Genomic DNA, 10,695 nt, shown 5'->3' with positions numbered 1-10,695 from the left:
CCCAGGCCTCCTTGGCTTTGCCTGTTGTAAGCCTATGTGGGGCTCTTATAGTGCCTTTACCTGGACTGTGCCTTCCTCGGCATATTTTGGTTTGCAGCCTAAGGCAGGGGATATTGATGAGGGAGGCTGTGTCCCATGTGCTCCCTAAGGAGCCTTTGCCCCTTTCCCTGTCCCTCAGTGGTCCTCAGTCCCTTTCACCAGCCAGGGCTTCCCCTGTTCCATCTCAGCCCCAGACTAGCCTTAGCCTCCCAAGCAGGGCTGCCTGATTGCCATGATGCTGGGCCAGGGCAACCAGTAGACACTCCCACACTGCCCCCTCCCCACGTGGGGACTGAAGGGGGCTGAGGAGAAGAAATTGCAGACTCAGTGGGCCCTGTGGGCAGGGTGACAGAGGGTCAGAGCCTCAGAAAGCAGAAGGTTCAAGTGCCCATGAAAGCCACATGGCAGCCTTCCTCAGCCTCTGAACTAAACTTCTGTACTCGTTTTCTTCTGAAAAGCCCAAGGACATCACCAGCACCTGGGGGAGAGACACAGATGTCTGCAAGGCCACTGATGTGAGAGGCAAGAAAAGGGGATATGCTGGTGGGGTCAGCACAGGGCAGCCACTGAGGAACTTCTAGGCTCTGGCAGTGGGGAGGGGAAAAGAAGGGGAGCCTGAACCAGGCATTCCTGCTAGCCCTGACAGGTGGGGGAAGGGACTCTGACCCACCTCTCAGAGCATTTGTGAGGATTAAACACTTCTGGGAGGTGATTCCTTAGACATCAAGGCCTAACAGTGCCCTATGAGCTTGTTCAGGGGGGTGGCGGGGGAGGTAGGGAAGGGAGAGAGGTGACATGGAGGTGTTGAGGTAGTTATACCTCAGCTCCAAGTGGTTACCTTAAAGGCATCAGACATAAGATGCATAAATTACAGGGGGGAAATGACTTCACCCTCTGTGTAGAGGCTGGACCCCTCCTTGGACAAGGGAGGAGACTTAAGGAAGGGACCATCTTCTAAGCAAGTCAGCCTAGGGCTTCTCATGCCTCTCCCATGAGAGAAGCTCAGGTCCTTCCCTTGCCCTGGCACTTAATCTAGGAGGATTGCCAATCAGAAGTTCCAAATCGCTGTAGACTTGAGCCAGGCCTTCCTTTTCTGCCTTAGTTTCTCCAGGTGCCAAGATGGGATTTTTCTCACTTTCTTGACAGAAACGAAGGGGAGACCATATGCTAACGAGGAAGCAGCTGAGTGTAGTGGGAAGAGTGGGCCTGTGCAACAGGACCGCCCAGGCAGGTGGTCCTTCCTTTCCATCCTCAGCATCCTCATCCTTACAGAGGTTTGGAAAAGACAGTCTCTGGCCCCCTCCAGCTCCATGATGCTTGAAGAGACTATAGTCCACAGATCACTGAGGATGTTGAAGTCATAAAATGCAGCCCTTAATGTTTGCTTGTCTGCCTAAGCACCGGCCCACTCTGTTCTGCCTCTTGGCTTCTCAGCTTTGAGTGCATCTGCCCTCTGTTCCAGCACTTGCACGCACTTTGTGAAATATTCTTACTCATCAAATCTCAAGGGTACATCTGGCCTTCCCAGTTGGATGGCAAGTTCAAGCATGGATCATGCCCTTGGTCCCTGCACAGCAGCTTCAACAGGGCTAGTGATGCAGTAAGGGCTCTTGGCAGAACAGGATGGAGCTGCACTCTCAGGGCTGGGGTCTAGTAGGGCTCCTCCCTCCCCCCAAGCTGCTGTCTCACTTTGAGTTAGGCTTTTGTATGGGGGAGTGTTAGAACTGGTACAGCTCTTTGGCAAGGCCCCTCTCCTGGCAAGCCCTGTGGGTGGCTGCCCTGGCTTCTGCCCCATCAAGGCAGGATGCACAAGACTCCTACATGGGGTTGAGAGGCTGTCCCTTGAGATTTGACACTCCCGTCTCCTTTGTTGGCTGTCTGTCCTGCAGTTCAGGGCACGTTTTCAAGGTAGCCTCTGCTAACATCATTCCCTGTGCCTATATAGAACTTTACAGAAAGACTAGACAAAACAAAACAAAACCAAAAAAAAATGAGTCCTAGAGATGGGGAAGAAGTTGGCCAGAGAGGGGAACTGGGATTTTTTTTTTTTAAACTACTGCATTGCTTTTCTCTTTTTCATCTATTGAGTTCCTACTAAATGCCATTTACTACACTAGATGTTTTAGTCACAGGCAGGTTTCAAAGTAAGAAAAGCTCTAGAAAGAGCCCTTTGCACAGTAGCAGTTTCCCTGTGTATGTGGGAAGTGTGCCTCGTAGAGTTGTATGGTGAGCAATGCCGGTTGTACCATCCCCATTTTTCAGATGAGGAGGTGTCCGGCTCTCCCCAAATCCTGTTTCCCATAAAATGCAGATCCAGCCTGCTCCTCGAGCCCAGGGTTTTAGCCCTAGTGACACAAAATCCCAGTGGCAGAGACTATCCCGAACTCTGCCTACTAAGTAGCACCCCTTCAGATTGAGACAACCAAAAATGTCTCTACATGTTACCAAATGTCCCCTGGAGATCCTACCTGAGCTTGCTGGCCCTGCTCTGCAGCCCTCACCTTGAGGCTTGGACAGGCTCCTGCTCTGAAGTGTTCCTGTGCACCCTATCCAGGGGGGCTCAGATGCAGTGCTTTGGCCCAACAAGGGTGGCCGACTTGCCTGGGACGTTGCTTTCTGGGACAGACGTACTCGCATCTTCCATCTCTGTTCTAGTTACTGCCTTGTGCTCCCCAGAACAGGTGTGTTTATGTGCCTGCATCTGCCTTACCCTGCTCAGCTCCCTGTCAGGTTTTCTCCCAATCTGTTCCCCTTCCTTCAGTCTCAGCTACGTCCTGCATGGAAAGCACAATTGGACATGCTTGTGTCTGCCCAGCAGTGGCCCCACCTCCAAAAGCAGCAAGGCTAACAGCAGAGAGCCTTCCACACTCTAATCAGGCCAGGCAGGGATTGCCATCTGACTGTCATGACCACATTCTGAGCGAACATCGAGAGAGCCCCCTAGTAGCTAATTAGCCCTGCCATGTGCTGTGGATGTAGTTTATCATCTGGCAGTGTGCCACACTCATCCCTCCCTGCCCAAAGGCCCCAGTGGCTGTCACTGATCATCTGCACTGCTGTTCCAGAGGCAGGAGGCATGCTGAAGAACAGGCACCCCAGACTCAGGGAGTTGGACCAGACCAAGGTTGGGTGAGGAAAAGGGCAGGAAGTGGCAGGCACATACATGAGAGTGTTCTTGAGCTGAGTAATTGCAAAATCCGCCCCAAAGCCACACAAAGTTAGGCAGCCTGAATTTCTTACTCCTGCCTTGAAGCTTCTGCCCTCCTAGCTACAGAGGAAGGACTGGCTTCCAGAGGCCATGTACTGCTGCAATCCCCATCTGTCCCTAGGCTTCCCAGCCTCTGAGCACAGGACCTCACCAGTCTGGCCCACTGTTGGTAACCATGGTATATACCTAATACCTATTTTTTAAGTGATTGAAGACTTGACAGCTACTCAATACAGAGAATAAGCCAGGCTAATAAGTGGGTGGTGTCAGAGATTCCAGAAGTGATTATGACCTTTCTGTCTTCCTGACTGCTGATACAGGAAGCTAAATAGGATTCTGCTGTGTGCTGTTTAAGGACTGGGTTTATCAAAAATCCCTCCTGATCCAATCCTTTTCCTAAGAAGATCTCTCCTTTCATTGCAGGTTCTAAGAGGATGGTCTTCTCCCAGGTCCTCCAGAGTAGGTTATACCCAAGCCCCTAGATGTTCAGGGATGACCTTCTCTCTTCTCTGCACGCTTCCTTTCAAAAGGCTATAAAAATGAGAGGAGGCAAGGGACCATGAAGTGAGGAAATTTGTCCAAAGTCACCCAAGGAGTCATGAGGACTAGAACCCAGTTATCTGGACCAGCCTAGAGCACTTTCACTACACTCTATGACCTCTCCAAGTGACAGCCAGCTACAAACACGTTTTCATCCAAAAAAGCAGTTAGAAGTTAAGGCATTGCCTGCAGCCATTAAAAACCAGCTTCGGGAGCAGATGTCCACGTAATAGGAGACAGGTTAGGACCTGCCGCAGATGTCATAAGTGCACGGGAGCCTGGAGGAGGAAAGGAGCAAGAGGCAAAGGCGGTCAGGAGGCCAGTCATGCCCACAGTGCTGTGGGGGCAAAGTCCCACCATGTGCAAAGAACATCCTTGTGATTCTTATTTCCTGCTTGTGGCTTTGACTCCCTGGTTCGTATCTTTCTGGACGTGTCCTAGAAGTTAGGTGTTGGCAGGAAGCATTCATTTGTACATTCAAGGGATATTTATGGGCACCAGACCTGGGGATACATGGTGAGCCAGGAAGGTGCTGGTGGGACTTGTTATGGTCTTAAGGCATCATGGCTGTGTGTTGTTTGCTGTGACCTTGGTAGGGGCATGTGGTGGAGAAAGGACAGGCTTTCGGATAGGCAGGTGCAGGCTGGAATCCCAACTCTGCCACTGAACCACCACTAGCCTTGCAAACAATTCCACTTCCTGAACTTCAACTCCGGTCTCCTTGTGTGTCAAATGGGGATGATCTTGGAACTGCTCTCCTGAGGCTGAGGGTGAGTGCAAAGCAACCAGACCAGGGTGACTCACAGGAGGTCCCTCTTGGGACCTTGTTTCCTGGATTCTCTCCCTTGCTCCCTCCCTGCATATTGGCCACCTTTGTGTTGAGCAGCTGACAACAGGGCTAAAGTTTCAAGGCCAGAGATGCCATCTGTGAGCCGCCTTGCCCAGGTCCAGCCCCACCTCAGAACGAGGGCCAAGGTCTTATCTGGTTGTGCAAAAGAGTAATAACTTTTCTTGACTACTTGTTTTGTGTGAGATAAACAATTGTATTTTGTGTGGAGAATCCTTTATATGTAAAATACAAATAAAACCTAAACCAAAGAAACTGAATGGGTCCAGAGAAGCCTGCCAACCTTGCGCAAAGACTCCAGGCGTCCCCAGCCCATCCTGCACCCTCCATTTAGAATCCGGGTCCTCCCTACTTGTCCTCTAGCCTCGTACACTAGGGACTAGTGCCCCATCCTCTCCCCAGCTGGACTGGGGATGTGCCTACGTTGTGCCTCAGAACTTCTTACAGGAGTGGCTGGAAGCATGATGGCGAAAGGCTGACACCTTGTGGCTGGCTGGTAGCATGTGTCCGTCCTCCTCTGGGTTAGATCCGCGGTGGAGGCAAAGGGTATGCGAACACTTTGTGTAAAGGGCCAGAAAGGAAATATTCTAGGCTTTGCAGACATTAGGTGGAGCACTAAAGCCTCCATAGACAGGACACAAATGAGTGGCTGGGGCTGTGTTCTGAAACTTTGTGGATACTGAAATTTGAATCTCATTTTCATGTGTCACGAGTATAATTATTCTTTTAATTGTTTTCAATCATTAAAAAATATAACAACTATTCTTAGCTCATAGACTGTGCCCAAAATCAGTGAGGTAGATTTAGTCCCCCAATTCTAGCTTGTTGACCTCAGACCAAGAACATCTGAGTGTCTCTGCTCTCAACATGGACTCTCAACTATCATCTTTATTTTGTCATTGTTCTATCAAGAATCCCACTAGTCCTATGCCTGAGACCAGACTGCTATCGCTAAACCTGACCAGAAAATCTGGAGTTGTTGGCGGTTTTCACCTATTTCATAAGTACCCCTCAGGTACCCAGCCCTGTCCTGAAGTGCATGCAAAATAGGCTTTGTTTTCTGTGTTTGCTTGTGTTAGAGACAGAGTCTTGCTCTGTTGTCCAGGCTGGAGTGCAGTGGCATCAGCATAGCTTACTGCAACCTCAAACTCTCGGGCTCAAGTAGTCCTCCTGCCTCAGCCTTCAAGTAGCTGGCACTACAAGTGCATACCATCAGACCTGATTTTTTTTTTTTTTTTAAGAGACGGTATCTCACTATGTTTCCCAGGCTAGTTTTCCATACCTGGCCTTAAGTGACTCTCTTGCCTTGGACTCCGAAAAGTGCTAGAATCACAGGTACAAGACACCTTACCTGGTCAAGAGCCTAGAGTTTTAAACTGTATTTATTTAATATTAACTTTTGCTCATTTGTTCAGACAAATTTACTGAAACTACTGTGTCTCAGGCACTGTGCTAAGACAGACCTGATCTCTGCCCTCAAGAGTTTCATAACCTGGTTGGGAAGCTGGACATCAGAAAGTAGGTGTTATAGTGGGAAAGCACAGGACGCGTGGAAGCCCAGGGGAGGCATTTAAATCTGGAATCTGGAGGCAGAGGTCAGGGAAGGCTTCCTGGAGGAGGAAATGATCTCTGGGCTGACACCTGATGAGTGAATGGGGGAGGGGAAGAGAGGCCAGGAATTCCAGGGACAGGTCTGGGTCAGGACAAAACTCTTTGAGGAGAACTATAAGCATCCAGGAAAAGTGAAAAATCATATATTGTTTTTGCCCTCAAGGTCTTCCTGTCTGGTGGGTGAGAGTGTATGAAGCAAGCTGCTTTAAGAATATAGAGAAAAGTTTGAAGATGTTTTCCCTCTAGCTTTGTAGGATGGGTTAACACTGAGCCTCAAGAAGGCAAGTGAGGACTCCTAGGGCCAGGCTGGTGGGGGCGGGGGGTAGTCTGGCTTTACACAGGGCACAGAGAAAATCTGCAAGGAGGAGAGAGATATGCATCAGCTCCAGAAGCCCCTTAAAAGAGGATGAGGGGCTTGAACTGAGCTTTGGAAAAAATAGACTCGGGTGCTGGGAAAGAAGGAAACTGCATTCAGGACAAAATCTCTGAGGAAGGATTGTGAATGACCCTGCTTAGGAGTCCCTGAGCTAGACCCATTTTTCCTTCACTGGGTACCTTCATCCATTTAAAAACCAAGTAGCCTTGGTTTCTTCATCTCTATCTACTGGATAAAGTTGTCCTGAGGATTGGATAAGTTAATACACATAAAATGCTTAGAACAGAGGCTGGCACTAGGGCTGGCTTTATGGACATGCAACCTTTGAAAAAGGAAATCCATTGCTTTCATTTTTCTCTGAGCCCTACAAATTATGTAATCAGTCCTACCATAGCAGGTTTAAAAGGGTGCCGGCCCCATATACCAGAGGTGGTGAGTTCAAACCCAGCCCGGGCCAAAAAAAAGTTAAGTTGTGTCATTATCTTAGAGTCAAGAATAACAAATCTGATTGAATATATTCATTTTAGAAATGAAGAAACTGGCTTGGCGCCTGTGGCCCAAGTGGCTAAGGCGCTAGCCACATACACCTAAGTTGGCAGGTTCGAATTCAGCCCGGCCCGCCAAACAACAATGACAGCTGCAACCAAAAAAATAGCCAGGCGTTGTGGTGGGCACCTGTAGTCCCAGCTACTTGGGAGGTGGAGGCAGGAGACTCGCTTGAGCCCAGGAGTTGGAGGTTGCTGTGAGTTGTAATGCCAAGGCATTCTACCCAGGGGGACAGCTTGAGGCTCTGTCTTAAAAAAAAAAAAAAAAAACAGAAATGAAGAAACTGAAGCTCAGTTTATGTGACTTACACAAAATCATGCACCAAATGGGCTGCAGAATGAAGGCTGGAGAGAGATGAATATTGTAATCTTAAAGGTGAAAGCAGGATAATAACCCAGCTCCCATCCTGCTCGCCGTGCCCCGCCCCTGTCAGCCCCAGAAGGCAACATAAGGAGAGAAGAGCAGACAGACTCCTTTGCAGGAACTCAGAGAAAGAAATGGTAGGAAAAAGAGCATGAACAGTTGTAGAGGTAGGAGGAAAGCTGGCTATTTTAGGAAGCAAAATCCTCAGAGTAAAACGAAGTGAAGAAGCCATGGAAACCAGGACTGAGAAAGTCTCTTGGATCTTGGCCACAAAAAGGTTATAGATGAGTTTAGAGAAATGAGTTTCAGTAGAGAGCTAGGGCTACAAGCCAGGTTTAAAGAATGAAGGAGCACTGCTGACGATGGAGATGGCTGCAGGTCATTATTTAAGAAACCGAGTTCAGAATTAGAGAAAAAAAGGAAAGAAGGAAGGAGGTTACTTGAAAGGGGTGGGAGGAAAACCAGATCACAATTAGGATGGGGAGAAAAGGACCACCAGTGGCTGCAATTTGCCAGGAAGAGGTGTACTTCTTTCCCTGAGTTTATAGGGAAAAGGGGTGGGGTTGAATAATAAAGGCTGGAAGGGCAACAGTTCACTGGGGGCTGGTTGTCTTCCCAGCTGCCCTGTGAGGTCTGGAGGTAGACATCTCAGGGCAATATAGCCCCATGGGTAAGAGTCAGACTGCCTAGGTTCAACTACGTGGTGTCACTGTCTGTTACCCAAGGTGCGTTAGTTAGCCCCTTCAGTGCCTCTAATTTTTCTCCATAGAAAAATGGAGATAACCATGGATGCTAGGAACATTAACTACTATGATCCTTGTAAAGCCCTCAATACAATGTCTGACACATAGCAAGGATCCGTGAAAGGGTAGTTATTATTGACAACCATATCTCCCAGTTCTCTTGTTAACCTCCTCCTGTGGGTCTAGCATTGACCAGTACACAGGAGGGGTCCAGCGTCTGCTCCTTAACTAAGTAGCTTTTCAGGAAGGAGTGGTGATAAAAAATGAGAGGTGATTTAGAAGTGGTGCAGCACGAATCTCAAGGGCTTTGTTACACAGACTGTAATAAATGCTTTTGAGCATGTCCTTGTAATCGGCACTCTGTAGAGAGCTCCCCACCCCTTGCTCTTGTTCTTTAGTGATGGCCACGCCTACTGCCCAAGCGGGCAGTATCAGCTGTCACCTGTCCCCTGGTCTTTTGGATTAGATCCTTAACAGAGATCGTCCCATTGTTATAAGCTTCAAGAATTGGAAAATGCTTTACAGACATTTCCAAATGCCTCATAAGAATGAGAGGCCAATGCAAAGAGAGAAGGGAGTCCTCTTGTGCCACAGAAATCAGAACTGGAGCAGATTCAGCTGGCTATACCACCTCAAGCTTGTGGGTCATTGCAGGATAGTTCACAAAAATTCCTGTTGCCTTGGATTTTGTCCAGGCCAAGGGCAGAGATCACAGCACAATCTCTCAAGGGAAAAAAGGAAGGCCTGTTGCTTGGGATGGCTTGGAGCACTTTTGGTAGCTGTCCAAGGCTGCTATCACTCATTAAATCTGCCTTCCCCTCCAGCAAAAGCCAACTGTATAGAAAACCACATATAGAGCTCTAAGAATAGCATAGCGCTCCAAGAACATAGTGCACTTGGCCTGCTTACAAGTGTGCAGGGCTTAATGAGTCTTTTTACTCTCAAGGCTGGGTGGGTTGGAACAAACAAACAGAAAAATATTTTCCCCAAGTAGCATGCAGAGAGGAAATGAGAAAGAGAGCATAGGAGAGCACCCTCGCATATCATTCTCTGCCCTGGGCTGCCTTCTCAGAGCATAGGTCAAGTCCACAGCCACCAAAGCAAATATGTGAGCCCTACTGTGCAGAGACTCTCACCCCATTCATTGACTCCACATTCACATCAGGCTAAGCAAACCCCTAAAGTCCCGTCACAGCAGGAATTTGAAACCCTCTTTCTCCACAATAAATATTTGATTGATTGGCTTCCTTCCTATTAGTATAGAAAGTGAGGACAGGATCCATCCAAAGCTGTAGTACTGAGTGATGAGAGCTCTCAGAGCTCAGACAAGACCCTGAACCACCACCCACTGTTTGTTGGAAAATGAAATCCATGTTTGGATCTATTCACAAAAAAGTCTGGGAAGATATTCCCCTTAAAAGTAATTGGCTCTAGGGCAGTGCCTGTGGCTCAGAGGAGTAGGGCACCTGCCCCATATACTGGAGGTGGTGGGTTCAAACCCGGCCCCAGCCAAAAACGGCAAAAAAAAAAAAAAAAAAAAGTGGTTGGCTACCATAGTGGGACTGTGGGAAACTTTTGCTTTTTACTTTATAACTTTCCGTATTGTCTGAAATATAGTATGGTATACTGAGTTGAGTGAATGTTATATTCACTCAATGTTACTTTTATTAAGTAACAGAAAAACAGCCATCATATTTGGAAATTACTTATTTTCAAGTGGACAAACACAGCAGGTTTCAGACTTTCTGCTTTCTCCCAGGGAAAGAAAGCACAATGAAGTGGAGTGGACAAATAGCTGAAAGCCTTCAAGGACAAAGATGATAACAAGAACAGGCTTTGTGCCACTCTTGGGTTACTGCTATCCTGCTCCCTGTCCCCAGGTAGCAAACACCGTAGGTCACTGCACGTCACCCGTCAGCCTAGCTAATCACTACTTATCCTTTAGTTTTTCTTGTAGATTGAGACCATATCATTTCCATGTACTTCCAGGGGAGACTTACCTCAGCACTGCCCTGTGATTATCTCTTAGCGATCCCTACTAGTCTGAGGGTTTTGTTTTTTTTAAAAGACAGAATCTTGGCCGGGTGCAGTGGCTCATGCCTGTAATCTTAGCATTCTGGGACGCTGAGGTGGGTGGCTTGCCTGAGCTCACAGGTTCGAGACCAGCCTCAGCAAGAGTGACACCCCGTCTCTAAAAATAGCCAGGCATTGGCTTGGTGTCTGTGGCTCAAGTGGCTAAGGTGCCAACCACATACACCTAAGGTGGTGGGTTCGAATCCAGCCCGGGCCGCCAAACAATGATGGCTGCAACCAAAAAATAGCCAGGTGTTGTAGCGGCCAGCTACTTGGGAGGCTGAGGCAGGAGACTCGCTTGAGCCCAGGAGTTGGAGGTTGCTGTGAGTTGTGATTTCACAGCACTCTA

Source organism: Otolemur garnettii, unplaced genomic scaffold (assembly GCF_000181295.1).
Source record: "Otolemur garnettii isolate 467f Iridium unplaced genomic scaffold, OtoGar3 scaffold00007, whole genome shotgun sequence".
Classification (NCBI taxonomy): Eukaryota; Metazoa; Chordata; class Mammalia; order Primates; family Galagidae; genus Otolemur; species Otolemur garnettii.
The sequence above is the reverse complement of the archived record's forward strand: the minus strand, read 5'-3'. Positions refer to the sequence as shown.